General features: G+C 39.1%; 1 protein-coding gene across 12 annotated transcripts in view; it reads left to right on the forward strand.

Annotated features, from left to right (window-relative positions):
• Positions 1–24805, forward strand: part of LOC116426634 (uncharacterized) — a 651129-nt gene that overhangs the window by 323938 nt on the left and 302386 nt on the right. Inside the window, exon 2 of one of the 12 annotated variants that reach the window (XM_076369928.1) lies at positions 20744–21100. The exons of the other annotated variants lie outside the window; for them this stretch is intronic. The gene's annotated coding sequence lies outside the window, so the exon portion shown is untranslated. The remainder of the gene's footprint in view (positions 1–20743; positions 21101–24805) is intronic. 12 annotated transcript variants of the gene reach the window in all.

Raw genomic sequence — 24805 nt, forward strand, 5'->3', positions numbered from 1 at the left:
TATGGGCCGTACATGTTGTAAGTAGTATTTTTAGTAACGTATGACTCTACAGTGGACAATATTTCATCCTGCTATCTTTTATAAACCCTGAATACTGTAAATAATGAAGTATTTTTAGCAGCTTGCGAATCGATAATATCACATGTGATATTCTAACAAAATTGAATGTACAATCAATAAAAAATTATTTCCCATAGAACACATATGAGAACAAAGACGATATTTAGCAACTGGGGCACAATTTCGCCAGGTTTTGGAACTTTCATTTGACCATTGGCTTGTATAATTGACCAATTTAATTAAAATAGTTCATTTTACCGGATGCGGAGTACAGAGTGGCCAGCAAGTTCTTCGGCGACTCTGAAGTTGTATAACTTTTCGAGAACTCGACAAATTTCTGTAACCTTTCACTAGAACTAAACGCAGTCCCCTTCTAGATTTAATTACACTTCACTAAACTTGCGGTGGCTTGTTAACCTCGGTTAAAAGCTTGTGTACTTAATAGTCCTTTTCAACTGATCGAAACTTCCGGCGTGCTCTCGTCGTTTCTTGTCTTCCTCTGTCTTCTCTCCTCTACCCGTTTTTTTTCCTTTTTGTTCTTTTCTTGTCCAATGTAGTCGTACAATTTCCTTAGAGACTCTGGGGCACTTCGCGGCAGACTCTGTTAAGGAACAATTATGGGATTCTTATAACTAGTTTTCGATTATCTCGGTTGTCGGAACTTCCCGGCCCGCAGAATTGTTAGGAATCCACCTCTTGTAGTTATCGAGTTACCGGCTCGCTTCGAGCGAATGTAGGATCGATCGTACGTCCGTAATGCGATTAATATAATTTCTGAGCGGAGTATTGGTAAGTTTATGTGTTACTGCGATTAATCGTGTCCTTTAGCGACCTTTCTTCGAAGTATCGCATTTACAATAAAATGTAGCGTTCAACGCATCAGGTTAATTCAAAATTTTATCTTTTCAGGATAAATATTTTGATGAAAATATTGAATTTTTGTGGAGGACGTATTGATAAATTGTATTATTTGCTTTCTAAATTAAGTTAATAATATTATGTCGTTATATTGGATTATTAAATTCTGCTCTGGAATCACTAACAAATCCAAATGATAATTTAATTTGAGTAAAATGTTATATAAATCTCATTATCAAGAAATCTTATACTACAATAGGTTATGAACATATACATAAACAATAAGTTGCTGTCGACAAATTATTATTTGTAAATTTTATTAATTTGAAGTTTCTTGTTTCTTATAAAATCACGAGTCGTCTAAAATATTCAGCAAAATTCATTAAATGATGCTGCCACATGAATATGAACCACATTATCGGAAACATGATCTGACACATATTATTCGTGACTAGTACATAAACTGACAAATGAAAGCATTGCATTGTTTCAAATACAAATTGTCTCGCAGAAATGTAAATTATATTTCTGATATTGGTATGTGAAACAAAGGAAACCTTTCACGCGAACTTTTTTATGAATCCGTTTACAATTTAATGAAATTCATACTAGAATAAATATATTTATATATGGTTATATGAGTCTGCAACAACATAAGTATTTAAGTAGTCGACAAATAAAACACTGTCATGGAAACCGACGAAACATTTTGTATAGAGCAACTTTTTTTATAACTTAAACTGTAATCAGTATTTAGAAAAACGCACAAGAAGAATTGAATAATTATATTATGCGATAAATATTCCAAATAAAACGTTCAAAATATTTTTAATTTAAGAAGAAAGTTAATTAACAACATTGACAACAGATGTAACGAAAATCGGATCAAACATTTCCTATCAATGACATTACCGAACGATCAAATATTTCTTTTTCGACTTGACAATTGTAAAACATTCTTTGTTGAATGCGAAATGCAAACTTCATATCCGTATTTCGTGATGCTAATTTGCATACGGAATTCGAATGCTAATAGTGGTACAAATTCCTTTACGGAGCCGACTGGAATCGTACGTATAAAGCTTTACGATACATATTATAAAATGAAAATCGCGACGATAGAGGAAAGCAGCCGCGTTACGAGCGCAATATCCTTGAAACGAAACAGTCCCGCAGTCTCGAGTCTGCGCTGGATGGGGAGAAACGCGGTGTCGTTAGTCACCCTTTACAGTCGACGAAGGGAGGGTTGATGGAGCGAATCTCGTTCCCCCTCTAAGATGCTTCTCACTTTATCTTTTCGTGCGATTTGACAAAAAGCATTTGCTATGGTTGATTCGCTAAAATAAAGTCAACTAGAAGGTAACGCGGCCTCTCCGCTCATCGTTTCCCTATCTAATGACGTTCCTATACATCCGCAACCCTTTGCGTCCGCGCCATTTCGTTGAATAACGCGGGATTATCGCCTTCAACGACAGACCCGTAAAACAAGATATAGGCTCTACCCCTCGACAGAAAATGTTCGATCAGTATCTTTAACGCGATTGCTGAAAGAATTACTTGGACATTTATTGAGAACGGGAAATATCGACATTACAAAAATAGTATAAAATATTTGACAACATTTAAAGTCCCCTGATATACTAAGTGATTTCATTCATTCACTCAATATCAAATAATTTATTAATGTATCATTTATTTGAAGATTACTTGTATCATTGCATTTTTTACCAATACACTTAAATAATAAAATATAACACAAACAAACAACAGTAAAGTATAATTACTATACTAACATTCCACTGATTCTATTAAATACTTTCCCCAATTTCATCCTTCCTTCTCCCCTATGTTTTCTGATTTTCCATTACCCCAATAAAGGAACATTCTCAATTCCCCGAACATCAACCATTTTCGCACTAATAAATTTTCCAAATTCCATCACCATCGAACACCACTCTTCACAATTTTACGCCACAGAATTCGCTTCAAACGTTAATCCCCCGATGCACGTATCTTGAAGCTCTTCGATCCCATTCATCGCGCGCGGTTCATTCGTCAACTTCGCCCCGGTTCCGAGCGGAAAAAAATTTCCTCGCTCGAGATGATGCTTGTTCACGCGAATCCTCGCGGTAAGAACGGCGCCGGGTACTTACTTCTGCCGGCTTCTTATCCGCCCCCCGCGGGCGCTCGTCTTCCGTCTAGTTTCGTTTGCATATCCGTATTATGCACATTTCGCATTCATCATCGTGCTCGTTCGCGCTTCAGGCGGCAATGAGCACCTCGCGCCCCATTCTGATATTAACGAGAAGAGCGAGTTTCGAATCCTCGAAAACTCCTTTCATTGCGGCGAAACTTCCCGTCTTGGCAACCGCCACCCCCGCCTCACACCCTCAACGCGTCGCGGATGAGTTTTACAGCTTCCCGTGGAAACAGTTCCGCGCAACTAATTCCCAATGGCGGTGTACACGGGGATCGTGCTCGCGCGCCTTCTCGGGTGTCGCCGCGACGCGATAGCGTACGCGCGAAGATTCACCCTCATCTCCTCACCCCGTCGCATCAGCCCCCGCCGCTGCCTTCTCTCGCGATCACGTGGGCTTGTGCCTTTAATAGATTAGCAAGTTATTTCCCTTTGCAATCCGACTCCTACGAAAACCCTCGACGCTCATCTACCGCGCCCGTTTTCCGGCGATCTCGTTCCGCGAGGATGATACCATTCGATTTTCGAGAGACGCGAAAGTTTTTGGGGAATTCGATCCGGCGAACAACGCTGACGAGACTCCCGACGAGTTTTTGGGGATGAACAGTCGGGGAGATGCAGGTGGTGTTTGAGAATGGAGGAAGTTTTGGACTGGGAGTTTTTGCGAATGATATTGGAGTGGATTTACTGTTGGTGGATGTTGCTGGAGGGTTTTAGCGCGGCTTTGCGGGCGGAGAGTTGTGGTGTTGGATGGGTTTGATTGATAGGGTTGTTGTTTTTGGAAGCTATTGGTATTGTGTCAATAATTGTTGGGAAGCTATTGTAATTTTTGAAACGTATTGTTATTGGATTGTTTGTTGTAAAATTATTGTTATTCCTGGAACCTGTCGATTAATATCTAATCAATATCTAGACTAACATAATATTTGTCTCAGTATTGTTAAAAGAGGTTTTCACAAAAGTCTAGAAAATTGATTTCTTCGAGATTAGATTTAAATTAAATTTAAAAGGATATAAATTATTTTATTCTATAACGAATGAATCATAGATTTTTATAAAATTTGAAGAGCAGCTTTACTAAATTTTGAATTTAATGTTTAGGAAAATTAAGTTTCCGTGTGACTTAGATTCTTATAAATTAATCTCTGAAAATGAATATTCAAAATTGAAATTAAATAGAAATTCGATTCTTCTATTTGAAGTTCTCTTATAGAATAAAATATTAAGGAAAAAGTAATAAAATGAAAAATAATGCAGAAGAAAATATTTTCAAAAGTAAATCGTGTCCACTATAGATGCACAGAGTTATGCAATCCAGTTACGAGAATTTGATTACTACGTTAAACGAGATTTATCCGTAGTTCCTACATCGTTGTAGGACATTCAGGGAAGACGAGGATCGCGTTTGTCGCGGAATGTTTGACGCCTACGTGTCTCGGCGTCGGGGGAAGCGGTTGATTTTCAAGGGAGCGGGTTGTAGGTATAAGTGAGGACAGGCAGTAGCGCGTTATTGATGGAAAATCATAGGGGGGACGCGATAGCTGGGGACTAAGGAAAATCGTTTTAACGCGAACACATAGCTACTGACAGCATTAAACATGCAAACAGTGACTAGAGATAAGACAGAATATATTTGCATTTAATATGAGTTAATTATGCATATTTATTTATTTATAGTATTTCAATATTTCAAAAATTATTTTTGAATATAATATTTAAAATATATTATTAATATTTTGGACAAATGAGTGAGAATTTTGCTTTATTCCTGTAACAGGGAATTTCCTAGTTGACAAAGAATATTTTCCTTTTACTTTGAATATTGTTAAATAGTTTATAAAGATATAAATTTATATATAAATATTTATGAATATTTTTTAAACTTTGATAAATGTATGGTATTTACATTGAAACTATAACTTTGTTTGAAACTAGTTTTGCTAATATTCTTTTTAGAATTAATTGTAAGAGATCTGTTTAGAATGAAGTAAAAAATATTCTCATTAAATTGCTTTGTACGCATTGAATTCAAAGCCATCGCTGCGCACAGCATCGTTCAGCAAGGCTCAAATAACTGGAAATCCGCGAGTAAGCGAGTTCTCCTTCATTTATATGAGCGAGGGGTGATCTCGAATCGAGGAGTCCAGAAATTGGGCGAAATCTAGTTCGTATCACAGGAAATGAATTATTAATATTATAAAATTCCATTTGACACAGAGTTTACAGAATTTATTAAGGATCCCCACGGAGTCCTTTCTCGAATTGCCATTCTGAACTTTATTCTACTAACACTTCTTTCTTCTTTCTCTTTAGACATTTCAATTTTACCTCGAGTTATTTATTTTTAAATAAAGTAAACATAAGTTCCTTTGTGCATGTAAATATATTAAAAAAAATACATTCCTCTTTTTCGTGTTTATTTGATATTTGTTTCAATATTAAGGTATCAGAGTCTGAGTTGAACCAACAGGAAGCACTAGATCGTAGGGAACAATGGAACAAGGAAGAAAGAAACGCTAACGTCAATATAGGACGCTATTATTTACACTGTGCTAGGAAGAAATATTACATTTTCAAACCACCCCCGTGCTGCTCGCTCCTTGTCTTCTTTCTCCATCGACCCTTTTTTGTCTTTTCCTTCGTCTGCCATCCTCCTTCCGTTTCCTGGAAGCCGAGGTGAACACTGCTCTCCATTACCATTTATAGTGATTCTCGAACCACCTATCTTCGAGCCTAACCAGACTATGCGGGCACAAAAACGCATATTTGTGGAACGGTGTTTGTGTCCCGGGCCGCGTTGAATTGCAAAGTCACACGTGTGACGACTTCTCTTGAAAACTGTCGGATCGCTGTTCCTTTAGCCCTTTGTAGGCTCTTCAGGTCCCTTTTCTTTTTACCTGAAACATAAATATTTCCTTCGTTCCCTTTGGTACTCCGGAATTTGCGCATCTTTTTCCTTTCTGTTTGCCTCTTTCCAGTCGACGTAATCCTCTGAACCTGCGTCAGGATGTTTATTTTATTTCGTGACTGTTACATGCTGAATTATTCCGGAGGATCTGTTGCAAAAGTTCAAGGTTAAGTAGATACATTTTAGGTTGTTGTGAAGTGTATTTCTGAATTACTGAGGATTGGTACAGTAGACTATTTAAAGAGACTTAATTTAATTTTGATGTTTAATAAATAGCTTTGTCATAGAATAATAAATTGCATATACATGTATATGTATATAATTATATTATATTATATGTATATTAAATTATATATATAATATTATATATATAATTTATTTTATTATACCGTTATTTTCCAAAAAAATAATTAATCCAATATCGTCATACACACTTCCTATCTTAGAAATTCGCATATACCATTACAAACTCATCTAGATTCACACTCAATTTCACTCACCATAGGCAGCTTCATATGTCTCACATCTAAAATATTTTAATTGCACTCGAAAGTTTTTCACTAAAATTATTCAACATTTTCCGATGAAATATAGACTTACTTAATGAACAAAACACTTTACGGAACAAATCTATCTTATTTCAATATCTTACGTACTGATACAATATACAAAACTCACTATTATATATAGAACTTCACAATTTTGCTACGTCAAATCAAGTGATGACTGACAATAAGAATCACCTCTCGAATACAAGAGGTTAAAACCACAACTCTTCCCTTCAGAGATCAGGTACCAATTACAGACGAGAGGTTGACGACCCGCGGTCCAGCTACATCGCGGGAAATTCGTTTCGTCTCCGCGGAACAGAACGTACGGCCGAAGCCCAAGTATTTTAAACACGGCATTACGCAAATTAACTTTTGTAGCGCCGCCGGCTCTCCCTTTTTCACGTATGGTGATAGGACATCCTCTTTGGCTCCGTGCCAGACGTTTACTCGCTCGCGATGTTTTTACACACGTCGCTAGAAAATCCGTCGCATATATTTTCCTTGTTCCCCGTATTGTCCGGCGAAAACACCAAAATCGTGTTTCACTGCCGGGATAAGCTACAGTTGGCACCTACCGCGTTCGATCCCTGAGTGGCTGCGAGCCGCGCACACCTCCCCCGCGCGCCTCTTCAGGTACACGCCGCGTACCATGGTTCGCGAAATTGCGTAACTGGATTTGGAGGGTGATGTAAGAAGCGAGCGTGACTGGACAAGGTTGAGTTCTGATGTATTAATAGAGCCGCCTGTCACATATTGTAACCCAAACTACTCTCCGCAGGACAACGCAAGAAGAATGTTCTCCGACCGTAGATTTATCATAGATAAATTTACTGTGTGAATGTGTAAGCGGTAATTTGTTAAAGTGTCACTTTCATAACGGTAAACTATGTTCTTTGTGATCGTCGCTGTGTTTTCGAGGTTGCACGAAATTTTAGATTGACCTTTTATGTATGTTATGAATTCCTTTTGTATCGGGCTAAGAGATATTACTTCGTCATTGATCATTTCTCGGTGGAGAAATAAGTTACATGTTCGTCGGGGGAGCGAATTTATTATTAAGGTTAGGTATTTATAGCTGAATGGTACTTTATATTTGTGATATTCGTTGTGTAGTTGTGAGTTTCATTCGTCATTGCCAGACGAGGGGTTCAAAGTTTCTTTACATCTAGTTTTAGTCCATTTCATTATATTCCATAGTAATTATGGTTTGTATCAGTTGCTATCGAAGAAAAGTTTGGAATTAATTAAATTACTATCAAATTACATTTTAAGCAATCGTATACTTATATTTCCAATCACATGTCTTGGTACCTTTTTCTAACTTTTCATGTATGCTTTCATGTATACTTCATCCTATAAATACTTCCACATTATCTTAAATAATACAAACAGCTTCTAAACAACCTCAAAGATATAATATTGCTTACATAAGAGTCGAGCAAAACTTTCATTTCAAATTAAAATTCTCACAATCCCTCGCTCCAAAAGATATTTCCCACGACACTACACATTAGAACCTCCCAGCGTTCAAATTTCGTCAAATCATCAAGTTCAAGTTCAAAACCACGTTTTCACGGATTTCGGAGTCTCCAAGTTGTACTGGTAGGCACAATCATTCATAGTTAACAGGCCGTTTGATGGATTGTGCCGTGCCAGGGTAGAGGGTCGCCGGCAAAGGGAGTGGTGGGCGGGGGCGCGAGTAGGAACAGAGAAACAGGGAAGCCGAAGGTGGATTTAGGAAAATGGTAGGACGCGAGCAGAGGGTTTAAAGCAGCGTTTCCCAACCATTTTTAAACCATCCCCCAGCTGCATGTCTCGAAGACAATACCCTTTTCCTAACATAATAATGAACCAAGATCAAAAAATACATTAATATACCCAATTATGCGTTCATATCTTCACAGAACATCAAATCAAAATTGCAATATTAACAAATTATTGGCAATAAAATTTCTAAAATCAATAAATGTAAAATAATTTTCCGATTAGCCTCAAAGTGTCTTTTCTAAGATAATCGCCCCGTTTTGAGAAGCACTGGTTTAAAACATAAGTTGCCAGGAGGTTGGAGCCTCTCGCAGGTGGGTGGGCCGGGTCGGAGTCCTCGGGGACGTTGCATTAGTCACACTCTCTCGCATCAGTCAGCTTGGCGAACCCCCGGCCCCCCGAGTTGACTAGCGGGCCGCTCTTTGCACAGGACGAGAACATTTTCACGTGGGAATATTTAACTCCACGGGCGGCAAATTACTCGGCGGGCCTCCGGTCACCGCCGCGCGGTCCCGCGACGTCGAGATCCGCACGAAAACGTCCTACGCGACGGGACTTTACGAGATACGCCTCCCTCGGGGACAGATAAGGCTGTGCAGTTTTGCCCGGCTGACGTCTCCACCCACCTCGGCCGCTTGATGGAAGAGTATGAATACCTGTGTTCATGCGCGCACCTTCCGCGTTCTTTTCCTCTGCGAGCTTGTAGCGCGAGGTGACCCGTGCACCGATTACTTCTGGGAGAACGAGCGGATAGATGGTCTGCTGTTGGGGAACTTGATGGTGGTTCGATGTTTTAGGTGCAATAGAGTTTACCGTGTGTTTATGAATCTGGGATGACTATAACTGTTGTGGTTGTAGGGGTTTGTGGAAATAGTAGGAACGAAGTCGTGAGAGACAATGTTATTGATTACTGTTGCGATGGTTAGTACGTGGAAGCTGGTTTTGATTCTCGGAATGAATAGGGAGCTATTTTCTGTAACACATAAATTTATAGAAAATGAAGATTTATTGAACAATTTTTAGAACAGTTTAGTAGTACTTCAGGTTGAAAATAATCTCGAATCATTCACGTAATGAAAACTTTAAACTAAATAACGAAATATGAAAATTTTTCAATTCATATCGATATGTGGAAACCGTAGAATAATTGAAACGTACATTATCATTGCATAAAATATTCTATTTTTCTACCAAAAATACATAGTTCAGCATGCATCATTCGCAAAATAAGTTGCAAAGCAAGAAATAAGAGTGTCACAAAAATTCTGTCACTAAAGTTTCAATACCAAACAACAGTCTCTAAAAGCCAGTATCAAAAGGGACCCAACAACAATCTAAAATCCAAGTCCTTTTCCTGAAAACATCGCACGCGGCGTTCCATCCTGTCCGACGCTAGAAATCGTCGGCGGAGTGCTCATTATTCGACCCCTTCCAACGTCTGCGTCTAGGCGAGCATTTCCAAGTTGACCCCGGCCATGGCGGGCACCGGCTCGAAAGAAAAGGTGGGAGCGTGGCGCGCGGAGTTGCAGCTCGAAGCATAACTTTTTCATTTCCTAGCGTCTTCCGGTTCTGCTCCCAGCCTGCGGTCCCCGGTGGAAAACCTGGCGGGAACGCGACGGCAGAGGGCCAGGGGCGCGGAGGCCGCGTCACGTTTTCCTCGCGCGGAATATCTTTTGTACGTGAGCCTCTTGAATAAACATGCAGTCGTCGTGTGCGCGAGGGCGTGGAGGCAAGAAAGGAAATAGAGCCGCCGTTAAGGCCGCGGCCGAAGCAGGAAGCCGGGGGTTGGCCGGCTGTTACGGGTAAACGATGAAAAATGTCGTCGCGCTGCTTGCTAGCCTCGGAGACAAAAGGACGCTGATGATAAGAAACCCGCAAATATTTTCAACTTAATTACCCGCCGCTGGCTTCTTAACGGGCCGTTCCGCTCCGGAGACACGCACACGCCGAACAGATACGCGTACTTTCGCGTGTTCGGGCTATGATGTGCTTCTAATAGTCTAACTAAGAAAAATAAATACCTAAAAGCTCATATATACAAGTATAACGAACTAAGCAGCCATTTCGATACTTATCTACAAACTTAATTGCACGAATGAACCAGGAAAATTCAAACCAAAGAAAACAGAGAACTCGCAACATAACTTCAAAAAGCATTCACACAGCTCATAGTCTTATCAAAAACATTTATCATCTCACCTTCTTAACACTAACGGTACCGGGAATCGGTTAAATGATTAGATCTCAAATTCTATGGTTTCTCTCGTACATTTAACTTTATATCAATTCTTATATTGTCCGATTTTGTTTTTCTTTCCACTAGAAAGAATGTATCATCTAACTTGACCTTTAGTTTGTACCCAGCTATTTGTCTTATTACGGTAGGAAAAGTGTCGGTACGGTTAGTGTTAACCCGTTAAGTGTGGAATTTAATTTTTAAAATCTCTTGTGTAAATAAGGTGGTTTGTGTAAATAAGGAAGTGTGTACTCGTCAAATGCAGTTAACTGCGTAAGGAATTTCGAATACACGGCTGGAGGATTTATTGCGTTAATATGGGTTTGGTGGTTTTTGTTCGTTGTTTTGGGAATAGTGGGAGGTATATTAAATTGGACAGTTTGGAATTTTTCATAGATTTGATATGTTTGTTATTGGTGTTTTGCCAATTCCTTTCTTGATGTCTGTATATTTTATAGTGGTTTTTCAGTTTTATTGGAAAATTGTTTGAGAAATATTTAGAACCTAGTGTATAAAATAATTTTATCGCCTTGAAGTTGATATCGGCCGATATTTTGAACTTAAGATTTAATATTAGAAAACCCTCTGACCATCTGATTCAATAATAAGGTAAGAATATTACGATTCGTATTTAAAGATTTCTTAATCAATTTAAATATAAATCGTAAACATTACGTTATTATTAAAATAGGTGGTAAGAAGGTTTTCTAATATTAAATCTTAAGTTCAAAATGTCGGCCGATATCAACTTCGAGGCGGTAAAATTATTTTATACATTAGGTTCTAAAGAATCAAATTTCAATGCTCCTATAGACACCACTATTTCATTAACTTAATATTTCAAACATTAAGCTCTAAATCATTCAATTTATTCCCTCTTCCAAACAACAGTCTCGATACTCATTAAATTCTTTTTACTCGCGCAATCCCCGTCAACACACTCCAAAACTCCGTAAACTTAAAACCTCTCAACTTCGCTGCTATCCCTTTCCCAACAAAAATCCCGCGTCGCAATCCTCAGAAAAATTCCTATTTAAGAACAATCTCTTGATAGCCGGGGACTCGAATAAAGCCAAAAGGAGAACTTCTCCCGAAGTCGGCGACACAGATAATAATGCGAGCTGGCATTAAAGTTTGATTCCACCGGTTCAGTTAGATACAGCCAGCCGCTACGCTGTCTGCGTGGAATCGCGAGTGCAACCCCGGGATTTTTAAGCGGGCCACGTCGGTCGAGCGTCTCGATGGTCCTCGGGCGTGCAATTTCGCCGTGGGGAAAGGGGGTAGCGAAGTGTCGCGTTAAAGACCGTAACGGCGCTCGTTAATTCGATATCGTTCACTGTATCAGTTTGCATTAACGAACTCGCTGGCTGGCGGGGCGCGGGCAGCGCCGTAGGACATCGGTGTTTTCTCGGGCGACGAGGAGGTCATTAAGCTGCATTTTTAAAAGGTGTCCCCTGGCGTGCCGCCGCGCTACCGGAAATGGCACAGCGGCAAAAAGAATGCGGCCGCGCGGGCCGTCTAACGACTCCGATTCTCCGGACTCGACGTTTAAGTGCGCACGACCACCAGAAACGCGCCCGGCGGACCCTCCGCTCTTCGTAAATGCCTGGCTCGAGCGCCACGCCATGGTGCAGGGCTCTTTACCGTAGACGTGGACAAACTGTAGACGCTGATGAGACGACTCGACGTTGCCTTATCTCGCGACGGAAGGACCCGGGAAAACGCGATAAACTACCGACTGTAGCCGGAAGATCTTGCTTGAAACGATGCTTTCGATTTTCATTGTCTTGTAAGGGGTTTTAGAATGTGATGGACTATAACTACAAGTTTAACATTACTTGTAGATTTCAGAAAGATTAAGATTATGACTTGCGATATTGAAGAAAGAATATGAATTTCGTAAATTGCAAGATTGGTAGAGAATTAGAAGGAAAAGTCAAACAACAACACAGAAAATAAGCCGATTGTACTGTTTGCGCGGTAAATATGAAATTTGCATTCTTTTACAATTACCTTAAGATAAGAAGGGAATGTTTTTTAACTCATTAACACGTTAATCGCCACGTCAGTTACTGATGACCGACGCTTCTGAATTGCTTGAAAATAATTATAATATACACGATGACTGGTGTCGAATAACAATGTTTAATATCGTAAGTAAGTTGATAATAGTGTAATGCAATGATTGTGACGCTAAGTTATTAATGAGTGTTCCTACTTATCTTTGCTTCGAAAGAATAAGTGTTACGTAAAATGCTCAAGATTTTGATGGCACTTGACGTGTTAAAGGTGTAAGTTTAGACTTACATAACTTAATGAAACTGAACTTTCATTAAGAATTTGAATTTGAGGAATTATTACATAATTTTGACCTCCTGTGTAAACTCATATACGATTTTCAGGAATGATGATTATTTAAGGATCGAGGAACTGCGTAATCATAAATTTTAAAGAATCACGTGAATCTTATATTAATGATGTTTTAGAAAAAGTTTAGAGGAGAATGTATCGAATATGCATTTAAAGTTGAATTCTGTAGAAATAGGGGAACATTCACTCGTTTACTTTAAATTGTTATTACGTATGCTTTGACGAACAAAACGCATCAAGTGCTGGTGATTAGAGGGTAATATAGTTTAACTTTGTAAATATTGGACGAAGGATTGGACTCGCGCAAAGGTGCATGGCAAATGGCATTAAAATAGCAATGGAAAAAACGGATCCGTACGTATATCACCGCGACGGAGAACTTTCATTCTGTGGGATTTGTCCGTTGGCCAGCCGAGCTAACCCAGAAAGCCGACTGAAAGCGAAATAAACGAATCCGGCCGGAAGCTTCGCCGTATTTCACCTCTTCTTCGCTGCCAGTAATTATTTCGCGTTAGCCGTGAAAATTCTGATCAGCGTTTGCTTTGATTCGCGCCTCTCCCAGCCCTCGCACGAAATCAAATTGATTGAATTGATCAGCCGAGATCGGTGCTTCGGAATTTATTCGAAGCGTCATTTTGCATGATTCCATTCTGATATGTCAACGTTGAATTATTGCGGTTGCTGGGTGAAATAATATGCTCCCGTTGGGATCAATTTGCCGGATAACTTTTTCTTTGTTGTTGCGGAGTAAATAGTAGTAAAAAGTCTTCAACTCGTTGGTTTACAATTTCTATGGAAATTATGTTTGTGAAAGCTTTCTTGTTGTTAACAATTTCCTCTTAAAAGTGAAGCTCATCGAAAGGTACTTAATACTAAGTGCTATCGATTATTAGTTACAAAACCGTACAGTTGTCTCTTCAAATAATATTCCAATTAATACTAGACAGATCAATAATTAAGCAAAAATACATTTTTATAACCTACAACACTTTTATAAACGTGTGGTCTCATAACATCCCAATATCTTCCACCTGTATCGTATCTTCACACCTCATACGAAATTACTAAAATTTTCCTGCATTATTAAATAAATCCTTCAATTGGAGAAGTCCTACAAAATAAACTAATATACCTTCATAATTCTAAAAACTTCTAACGCATCTCGAAGTCCCCTAAAATTTGCAAAGCTACCAAATTGTTTAACCAAATGATTATAAATCCGCACCCTATAAAACTCTCGAGATTCCGTCGCAGTAAAATTCTGCCATTAACCAGCGCGGCTTCTGTACAGTCGACGTTGTCTACGATCGTAAGAAATTAAAACAAGCGGCGCGCACTGTCGGGATAAAGCGGTAACGGGGAGGAGGAGCTGGACGTAACCGCAGCAGCAAACTTTCATTCCCTGGGAATTGTCCAGGCGGACCAGAAAACAGGTGGAGGCGGCATAAGCGGGTGCCAGCGGTGGCTTGTCCACACTTTTTAACTTCCGGTCGACCGGTAATTAGTTCGCATTAGCCGTGAAGTGCCTGTAGCCCAGCGCGGACCGTGTCCGTGTAATCGAATATAATGAAAACGCCTAACCGTGCGCAGGTAACCGTGGAAAAAGCTCCATCGTGGTTTGCTTAATGAATCCGAACACAAGGGACGCTCCCGGGAGCACAGGAAGTAGATGGAGGGACAGTCTGGCAAGGGAAAGATAGCAATTTACCCTGATAACGTATTGGTCAATGAGCATTTTTTCTACGATCTTTAAGGGAAAAAGCTTTTTCCCGTAGAAAGATCTCCTCGGCAGATACGTGGAATATTAGGGAAGTTTTTCGAAGAGAACGACCAATCGCATCTCCCCGCGAATGGACTCCAATTTCTGGACTGTTGCTTGGGAGTCCCTTATCTTAACGTAGTCATCTCCTTACTTCACTCTTCGGTTGAAATTAGAAAATTTAAGTTTCGGTATTGGCTTCTGGGGGAGGTTCGCTTTTGGATGTGCTATCAGTTGGGAGATACTCGACAGTTTCTGGATCTTCGTTCGTATATCGCATGAAGATCGCAGTCTTTTATTGCAAATGTTTTGGAATATTTTGGAATGATGTGAATTTGTTACGTTTCTCAGAAATTGTTACTAAATTGGATATTGTACTAAGTAGTGTGATCTACACATATTACCAATTCTCTTTAATATAATAAATAATATAGTAATTCTATCATAGATCATATATTATTATAGTAAAAGAACATTAATATAAATATAATACAAATAGTACTATACTATACATAGAAACATATTCACTACATAAACATAATAAGTAATAAAAATATAATCAACAGTGATATATCTAGAATTTCAAAATATTCAAAACACCAAATAACAAAACCATGAATTTCTCACTCAATCACAAATATATCATTACATCAAAAGAATCCTCACAAAAGCATTCTTAAAATTAGAACTCCAAAACGCTACCACCCGAAAAATCTACTTCACCAGGCAGCGCTGTTATCGCGATTAGGAGACTCACTGAAGCCTGATACAGCTCCAACGATAGATATGGATATACATAAGTGCAACGGACGCGTATATGATTCATGAAAAGTCTTCTTGCATCCGTGCTCTCACCCCTCAAAGGAATATACCACTACTATTATTGTCGGTAGCAAGGGATCCCGCTATGGCTGCCGGTATCCCCAGCATCGCTTCTACAATTCTCTCTCTCTCTCTCTTTCTCCTTCTCTCTCTCTCTCTCTCTCTCTCTCTCTCTCTCTCTCTCTCTCTCTCTCTCTCTCTCTCTCTCTCTCTCTCTCTCTCTCTCTCTCTCTCTCTCTCTCTCTCTCTCTCTCTCTCTCTTCCTCTATCCGCCTTTCCCTCTCGCTCCATCTCTCGTTCTCTCACTCACCCCCTCTGGAGCGAGTAGAACGGATCCGTTGTTGGAGATTTAACCACCGAGTGGAAGGCACGGTAACTTCGCCGGGGCGGAATTGTGTAGGAGAGCTCGGAGGGCTGCAGGGCTCACTGGTTTCCTTGGTGTGTAGGTAGCAGAGAAACGACGGGTTTTTGGGCGGGCCGGAGCCGGTTTAACGGAGGCAAAGGACGGGAACGTTTAAGCAGCTTTCGTCGCGAAGCTCTCGCAAGCTCGGCAACGCCAGTTTTCGTACTAATATTTGCCACTTGACCCCCACCCACCGCGCACCGTTTCAGGCTGCAGCCCATGCGACATCCGTTCGTTTGGTTTCCTTTCTCTCCTTCTCTCTCTCTTTATCGTTCTAGCTCGTTCTAGTTTGTTCTAGCTCTCGCTCCAGCCCCACCGGAGCTCGCTCACCCACGCACACATGCAGAAGCTTCTCGTACATCTCCCTGCACCGATGAAATTTCAAGCAAACCGCCCATTATATCCCGCGATATTTCAAGAGCTCTTTTTTATATATGGTTTCACGAAGGCCTGAGCCGGCGAACCTGCGGATCTAGATTGCGGGTTCCACGATGGTTGCGCGTTAACCCTTTTGACAAATGAGAATTCTGTTGAGGGTCAAGGATATTGAATGTACGCGGAGGAAACTGAAATTTTTGCGTTTCGTTTGGACCGGTTGGGCTTGGTTGTGGATGTTTGGATCTTTGGTAGTTTCTTTGTATCAGGTCTTTTTTATTGAGATTACAATTTTGTGACCTAACTGTTTCATTGATTACTACATGAATTATTATTTGAGTACATCTTGGAGATTGCATAAGATATCTAGTATTTTCATAATTCTTTAAATTAAAGAAATTTTTACTTATTAAGCTTGATGTAAATAGCTACAACAATTTATATTAACAGCTATATTAGTTGCAACAATTTATAAAAGTCAAATAAAGCCTTTAAAAAGTTAAATCCATGATAACTTAATTGGTTGTTATTATTCAATCATGCAAATTTAACATAGTACCAAGCTATTTGCGAATAAAATTTTTACATTTAAATTACAGATAGTATTTAATTTGAAAATGAAGATATTAAAAATTATAATACTGTGACAATGCTCAGTGCGCCAAAACGGCTCTCCAAAACCCTTAAACTCTTCCCTCTCGACTCGCGAACCTCGCTGTTCATTACGAACGGATAAAACATTAAAGGAATCAGAATGAACGGTCTCAACAATCGGCTTCATATCGACAATGCGCGTAATGTTTTCAGGGACAAAGGCACTCGGCTCGCTTTTGTTCACGAGTTACGAACAACAATTCCGCTCGGCGTTCGCCAATTGGAGAAAAGTGAGAAAACGATCGGAGCTTGGTGTACCGGTGGTTGGCGGTATTTTCAGTAAACTTCATTCTGGGAATAATTGTTGTGCATTTAACGAGGGAACGGGCAACGGGGTCAACTCCCTCAACCGACTGAGCTGTCATGTCACGTTATATAAGCACCTTAAATTCTACCTTTCCCGTCCCTTTTCCCGTTCTTCCTCGTTCCTTACGCTCTTATTAGCTGGATTTTGCTTCGCGGGTAATTAATTTACTTTAGACATTTTTTTAATTGGCGAAGTGACGCCTCGCCGTTCTGCAATTTATAGCTCGGCTACCGCCGGAAACTGTCTTCCTTCGACTTTGTGCACTCCGGAAAGTCCTCACGGTTTGTTTACCTTTATGCTACTCGAAATTTATCGATCGGGAATTTTCGACGAATTGAATGGCGGCGCACGGTGGCGAATTCTTTCAGAATGATAAAAATGTATTCTTTTATTTGGAAAATTTGTGATATGCATTTTGTTTCTGGAGAATTTTGACATTGTCTATTGTCAAAATTGAAATTTGATATTTAATTCTCTAAGAGATTTTCAATTTGAAAATTAATAGCATTGAAAGATGGATGTTTTCAATTAAAATTAAAAATTATGTCATTTATATATCAACGTTGTATTTTATAGTACATTATAAGGAAACAATTTATATTGTATTTATTTTATTTGGTAAGTTATTTGTACATTTCATACTTATACGATCGTAATTAGGATTACGAATGCAATATTCAACAATAAAATCTGATTATCGGGATTTCAGTAGTATTCTAACATGACAAAATGACTGTATGCACTTCCGCTAAAATGTATTTCGACCATTAAACTACATAGGTCTCATAATCGTAATCATTTTTTACTGAATATATATTCATTTACGAATGACCTTATATTCCCGCCACTATATACCAATAATTTCAAAGGCTACACAGTCGACTCTCAAAAAAATATGTTCGTGTGATTTTAAAAAAGCTGACCACTCTCATAATTTTAAAGCAACATGCAACTATTTAAAAAAACATTTCAATAACCACAAAAGAAAATTACTTTTAACATCGTTTGAAAGCAACAACGAGAGTTCACAAGATAATTTCCACTCGACGGATATTTCTTTGGAAGACACAAGGCTGTACGACGCCTGGAGCGATCGTCAATAAATTTTCACCGGTGGCGATGCCTGCAGATCGCAGGATCGCCGAAATTGATCCATTTCCCGAGTAAAATCGAGCCGACCGGCTGTTCGACGGTAGCTCCCGCCGGGTGAGACGCGAGAAAGAGGCAGCCGGTTGATCCGGCGTCGCCTTCCGTCTCATTAAATATGCAACAATTATTTCCGTACGTACCTGGGCACGTAGCCCTGTTCCCCGTTCGTTCCGTGACGCTTCGGAGCAACCCTTATTCAGGGATTGAACGGGGCCACGAGCGAAAATGGTAAATTTTCTGCGAGGAAATTGGTGCCACGCCGGCGTGACCCTGTTACCTTACGCCTCATTAAATATGCAACAATTATTTCCGTACACTCCCGAACACGTAGTTCGCGGAGTTGCCGGAGTCGGGCACAATCCTTCGTCCTTGTGTCACGAACACCACCCGCCTTGAGAAATTCGCCCGTAAATGCAATCGAGCCGGTGGAACCGACGCGGACCAACCCCGTGGACTAGTTTGCGTGAGCTCGCGCACTCGTTTTCAGTTTTTTCAGATATTTTTATGGAGATTGTAGTCGTCACAGTTCGCTGGAATAGAATAATAGTGTTCATAGGATGACTCCAGAGAATACTCTACGTAGTACTTGTTTTGGTTCGATTGCTTCTCGTTTGGTAGATTATCTTTGAACTTGAAAAGACTGTTGATGTTATGATTGAAAACAACTTGTTCGATGCAGGTTTAAAGTGTTTGCTATAAAAAGAAATAATATTGCAATGTTTAGAAAAACCATTGAAATGATCAGATTGGACGGGAATTGGTTGTAGTGAGTTAAGTGACTTGATTAAAGAAAGAGGAGCTGTTTATCAATTAAGGTTTTTGCTAAAAGAATTACGAACATGGCATGACGACCTTGTTTAATGTTCAGTGGAATTGAACATTCAGTGGTTATGAAGGTATTATAGTATTTTACTGTTTCATACTGTGTATCTAATGTAATGTTTTTATAAGAGTCGAAACGCGATCAGATACCCGAAACCGGGAAATGAAGTGTTGAAATGTGTGAACGGAAAAAGCAAATATTACTTCCTTCGGTTGTATGGAACTCGATAATATTTTGCTTCGAGGCGGTTCATCGTGCCAAATCCAAGGAATTCGGTTGTTTTTGCGAATGAACGGTAGTTGCGTAACGATGCTTGCGTAACCCGATTGTCACATCGTGAAGTGTGAAACGAAAATTGTTCCTCGAACCGGAAAATTTCGTTTCGAATTTTACTTCTTCATCTATGAAACAATCGTTGCTTTTAAAAGAAATAGAAATTAGAGATTTCTTTTGAAATTCGATGAAACAGATATTTCATTTATATTTTTAGGAACAGTCTTTAATCAACGTTGCTTTACCTTATTTGGACTTTGTTACGATACATTTTTCCCTTTCAGCTTAATAGCATATTCAAAATATAGTCTCATTTTTTCGTCACAAATTCCCGCATGTATATTAAATCCAAAGTGCTAGCTAGCGAAGACGATGTAACTCGTCACTTGTATTCGTGAATCATGCAGTATTTGTCACTTCTTGATTTATTTATGGAATGACCCATTTATTTCATTGTACCGTAATATTTATGTTAGTATAAATCACGTCGAGCCCGCTTCAGCTTAATACGCATTAAACCGTCTTTACTTCTGTATAACTACGCGTGTGCACGCCTTTATGATCAATAAAGTACTCGGTCCACAAATTAATCACGCGACCTTTCTTTCTCGAACGTCGCCGCGAAAATGTGGCCTATTGAGTGCCAAACTGTCTATATAAGCGTTGCAAAATTTTCCATATGTTAATAATTACTAAAATGGAAAAAAGTAGTAAAATTGAAACGATTTACGATAATTACTTCATTCAACAATTTCCGTTTGGTAAAAATACTTTTAATCAAGTATCAAATACAAACTCAGTATTTAACTTAGTATTAACATCATTCATGAAAATGACAAATTACACCACAGTTAATACGTACTACCTTTTACATTTTACATTTCTCACAATCAGTTAAAACATTATAGTATACCATCTACAAAAACTCGAAGTGCACAAAAATCACCAATAATCCACAAAATGAAACCATACTATACTAACAAATGTTATCGCAACGATCTTAAAATACATTTCAATAAACCTCCCTCCAATTACAAACAAGAAGCAAATTCGAAACTGACAGAATCGTCGTCTCCCAGTCAACGTCAAAATTCTCTCGAACTTCATCAAGCCAAGTAAACGTGTAACTTCCGCTTTACTAAAGGTTTTCATCCCCCAATAATTTCTTAAACGGATTGTCGAACGAGCACAGCATCCACGGCCGAACATTGTCACCGATGCCATCCGGCGACAGTATTTTTCAGTCCCGTCAGCCGGCTGCTGAAACATTAACGACGGGTTCGGCCAAACCGTCCGGTCGCCCCCCTTCAGCATCAGCGATGCGTTATATCGGGACCAGCGTTGGGTGGAGTTACATCTTCTGGATGCATTATGGATACAGTATCCCGAGCCCGGTAAAATACGCCCCGAGTCGTGCGCGCGAGCTGCGCGAAATTATGGCCGAGGAATATTATTTCGCCCTGCACGCTTCGTCCTCTCTCCCGCTGCCCGCTTCGAGTTATGCAGGATACCTTGCAAGTATCGCACTATATTACGAAGGATATGGTCATCGCGGCCGCACTCTGATATTCCGCTGCATATTTAACCAGCTGTAAGTACGAGGAATTTAGCGTACTTTATACGGTTTACCCCTCTCGCCCTCCCGCCCTTTGTGTTTCTCCATCATCTCATCCCCTAACTTCCTTCATCATTTTTCCTTCCTCTTTCTGTCATCCTTTGCCCTGCTGTTTTCACCATTATCATCTTTCCTTCAACATCTGGTGTCTCCTATCTTCTTGTTTCTGTTCCTTTTGCCTTTCTCTTTCTCCGTTACTTCATATTTCAGTGTTTCTTCTTCTATTTTCTCCCTTTATAGTTTTCAATTTGTCCTTTTGCTTTCTATTTGGTTCGCAATCTTGTTTCCTTATTACCTTTGTATCTTTCTCAATCCATTTTTAACCGTTTTCTGGTTCTATATCTATTCCTCAGTTTCCTTTCTTCTTGCACTACTTCTGGTTTCTAATTTGCCTTATACTTTGTTCCCTCGTGTTTTTCTGTTACTCCTTTCTTCCTCGGTTTTCTCAAAATTCAATGCCCCTTTGCATTTTCCTTTCTCTCTTTTAACCACTTGAGCAAACTATGAAAAACGTACAAGAAACTGAGGTAGTATTAAAAAAGGTAGGGAAACTGATCTTCTATGTAGGACTTAGTTAGCTGATTCACCAGTATACCTATTCAGCAGACCCTGACTCAGTCCCTGAAACTAATATTTAAGAACGGTATACATAGAAACAGACAACCGATCGAGCAGAAACTAGATATTACCTGTTGTGATGAACAGAGAACTCTTTCGTTTTTCTCGCTTGCACACTGCGTTTCCATTTCTGGCTTGCTGCATCTTTTTCCTATTCTTTCCCGGAGAGACTGTCGCGTCTAGTGGCTGCAAACGCTGAAAATCCGCCAGATGCGAAGTTCTTATTGAAATATTGCCGAGACGTGTTCCCTCTTCGTAAATATATTACAGGATTTCACGGGGTCAATTGGATGCTGTGCAATAGAGGCATCGATCACCGGAATCCATTTCACCGGATTCGGTCCGCGAATTCATTCGAAATTGAAATTTGCCAACGAGCTTTCTCTTAAAGGAAACATCGACGGTGTTTCGATCGAGCCTTTTCGCGTACCTTTTTGTTCGGCAGGGGAGCGAGTGCTACCGAATACGCGATGTGATCGATCATTGGCAGCATGGCCGCCGCTCGGCCATTAAAAGTTAAATACGATGGGTAAATTCGATTTCCGTGGATTTGTTTTATTTACGATTATACTTCGAACGAAATGAATAGGTTTTTCCTCTTGAATGGGGGCATGTTTGTCGACAATATTTTATATCTGCGTGCATAGCTGGGATTGGCTTCCACATTCTTTTTTTTTGTTGCTTTAGTGTTATCGTATTTCGTTTTAATCAATTCTTTACGAATAAAATTGGAGATGTAATGGTATCTAAGTAAGGGAATTGACGATCAAAGAAATGTTTCTTAATTGTTAATTCACTACTTAATAGTGTTTTAAAATAGTGTGTTAAAAAGTTGGCATGTGTGTTTTATTACTAATTTATTAATGAACTATTCAGAAATTGATTGCGAATTTGATGACGTTATGCATTCTACGCAAAAATTTGATGTTTAATCTGTTTTTTGTTGGATGTGGAATATGATAAAATCATCCAATGATGCGTATAGATTTCCGTTCGATTTGAAATTCTATAAAGTGGTTAATAAAAATCTATACTTGCAGTAAAAATATATTGCAATGAATTTATAATTGTACATAATTATATAATTGAATAAGAAGTTTCTTTCTAGAATAGAAAAGCGTAGCTCAATATTAATCAAATTTCAGAGTAAATTAATGTCAATGTGAACCAGTACAGAAATAGTTCGTACTTTGTTTGGACTATGTGTGATATAATTAGCTTCCTAGCTATTCTTACGCTAATACAGAAATTGAGTTATACTTCATACCGTCAAGCATCTTTAATAACAGACTAATTAATTGGCTGGTGTCTGTAGTGTAATTACTTGCCCGAAGTTCGTAATCTCTTGCTAAATAAGCACGTACGTAAGCCGTAGTTGTAAGTTTCACGACGTAAACATGGCAACGCTGATGGTGTTAAGAAAAATGCGGATTATAAACTCATCCATCTAAAATTCACTTCCCACGAAAAATCGTATAATACCAAAAATAATAATACATCTTATTTACAGTTTTTATTGCTGCGTTTGTTTCAATATTTCTTATGAGATAAGATGTATTATTATTTTTGGTATTATACGATTTTTCGTGGGAAGTGACAAAATTCAATACATCAATAATACTAATACTGTTTATAATTAAAAAACTACTCATTCCTTTTTCAATAATTCATTTCAACACTTAATATTTAATATTACGTTTCATATCATCAAAAACATCATAAAAAACACGAATTTCTAGAAACTGTCGAACAATTTTGTTAAGTATCCTATACGGATAAAGCTCAACGAGAGGTGAACTAGACCACAATCTCGAAAGATTTTCCCGGCTATTGTCAATATTTTTCGCCGTCTTGAACAAACGTGGGCGTTCCCTTTTATTCCCCTGACAACGCTCGGGGTTCTAAAGAACAACAGCCCGATTCAACGAGGTGCGAATACCGAATTTCGCCGAGTTGAATTCCCATTGTTGCGTGGTCGGTTCGGGAGGGCCTAAGGCAGAAGTTCTCATGTCGCGACAACAACAAACGGAACCTTTCTTTTTTCGTCGCCCCTTCCCGCCGCACCATTGGAAACTCTTCTCTGTTCCCTCCACCGCCACCACGCTTCTTTTTATCGGCGTTGAAGTTTAACGGGGCCACGAATTTCTTCTGTTCGCCGTTGGATCGCGGCCAAACGGATTTCGTATTTCCTCTTGCACGGTGACCGCGTCTTTCTGTTTGTGTCTTCGCCGCTCGGGGAAAAGGTTACCCGAGGAACGAAAGGCAACGCGGCGCGGGTTCGCTTGAAAATTCTCCGACCCGTGCGCCCCATCAATAATTTATAGGGGAGTGTCCGACGCTGACCGATTCTTTGCAACGGCTACCGTTGCCGCAAATTAACACAAGACGAGATCTTGGAAACGAGTTTTTTCCACTGACCGCGTAAAGTATGTATTTTTAAACACCTTTTTTTATCAGTGAAGTAGAGTTCTTGATGACAAATTTTTTTTATTTAGAAGAGATTTTTGTATTGAATGCGAATTTTTGCGAAGAATTGATAGATGTAATAAAATGGTTACAGTAATGAGATTATTTATATCTTGTAACTCTGCTCGAAGATATTTAGTTATAGATAAAAGTAATAACTGGTTTAATATTTAAGATGAATGTTCGGAAATTTTAGAGCATTGTTTAAATTGACCTGTGAGGGTAATATTAAAGATTCCTTATTATCGTCGCTAAAAATTATTTCATTCGCTTGCATCTTTGGTATTTCAATTATTCCAAAATCAGTTAAACCAAGTATTCGTTGCAAAAATATATAGTCCAGTGTGTTGTCCATATCATGTTTGACTTTACAATAATGCAATAAACATATCACATCTATAGTCAAATTACATCAACAGATGGAAAAAAGTGAGTTCCCCTCTAAGATTAACCATTTGCACCCAAATGTTTTATTGTTATATATTCATAACTTTCCAGTAATTAACCTCTTCACTGTATTAAATAAAAATAGCATACGTATCAAGAAATACGAATTTTATTTCAATACTTCATGTCCGATTATATCCTACAAAATTT

Source organism: Nomia melanderi, chromosome 8 (assembly GCF_051020985.1).
Source record: "Nomia melanderi isolate GNS246 chromosome 8, iyNomMela1, whole genome shotgun sequence".
In the NCBI taxonomy this organism is placed as follows: domain Eukaryota; kingdom Metazoa; phylum Arthropoda; class Insecta; order Hymenoptera; family Halictidae; genus Nomia; species Nomia melanderi.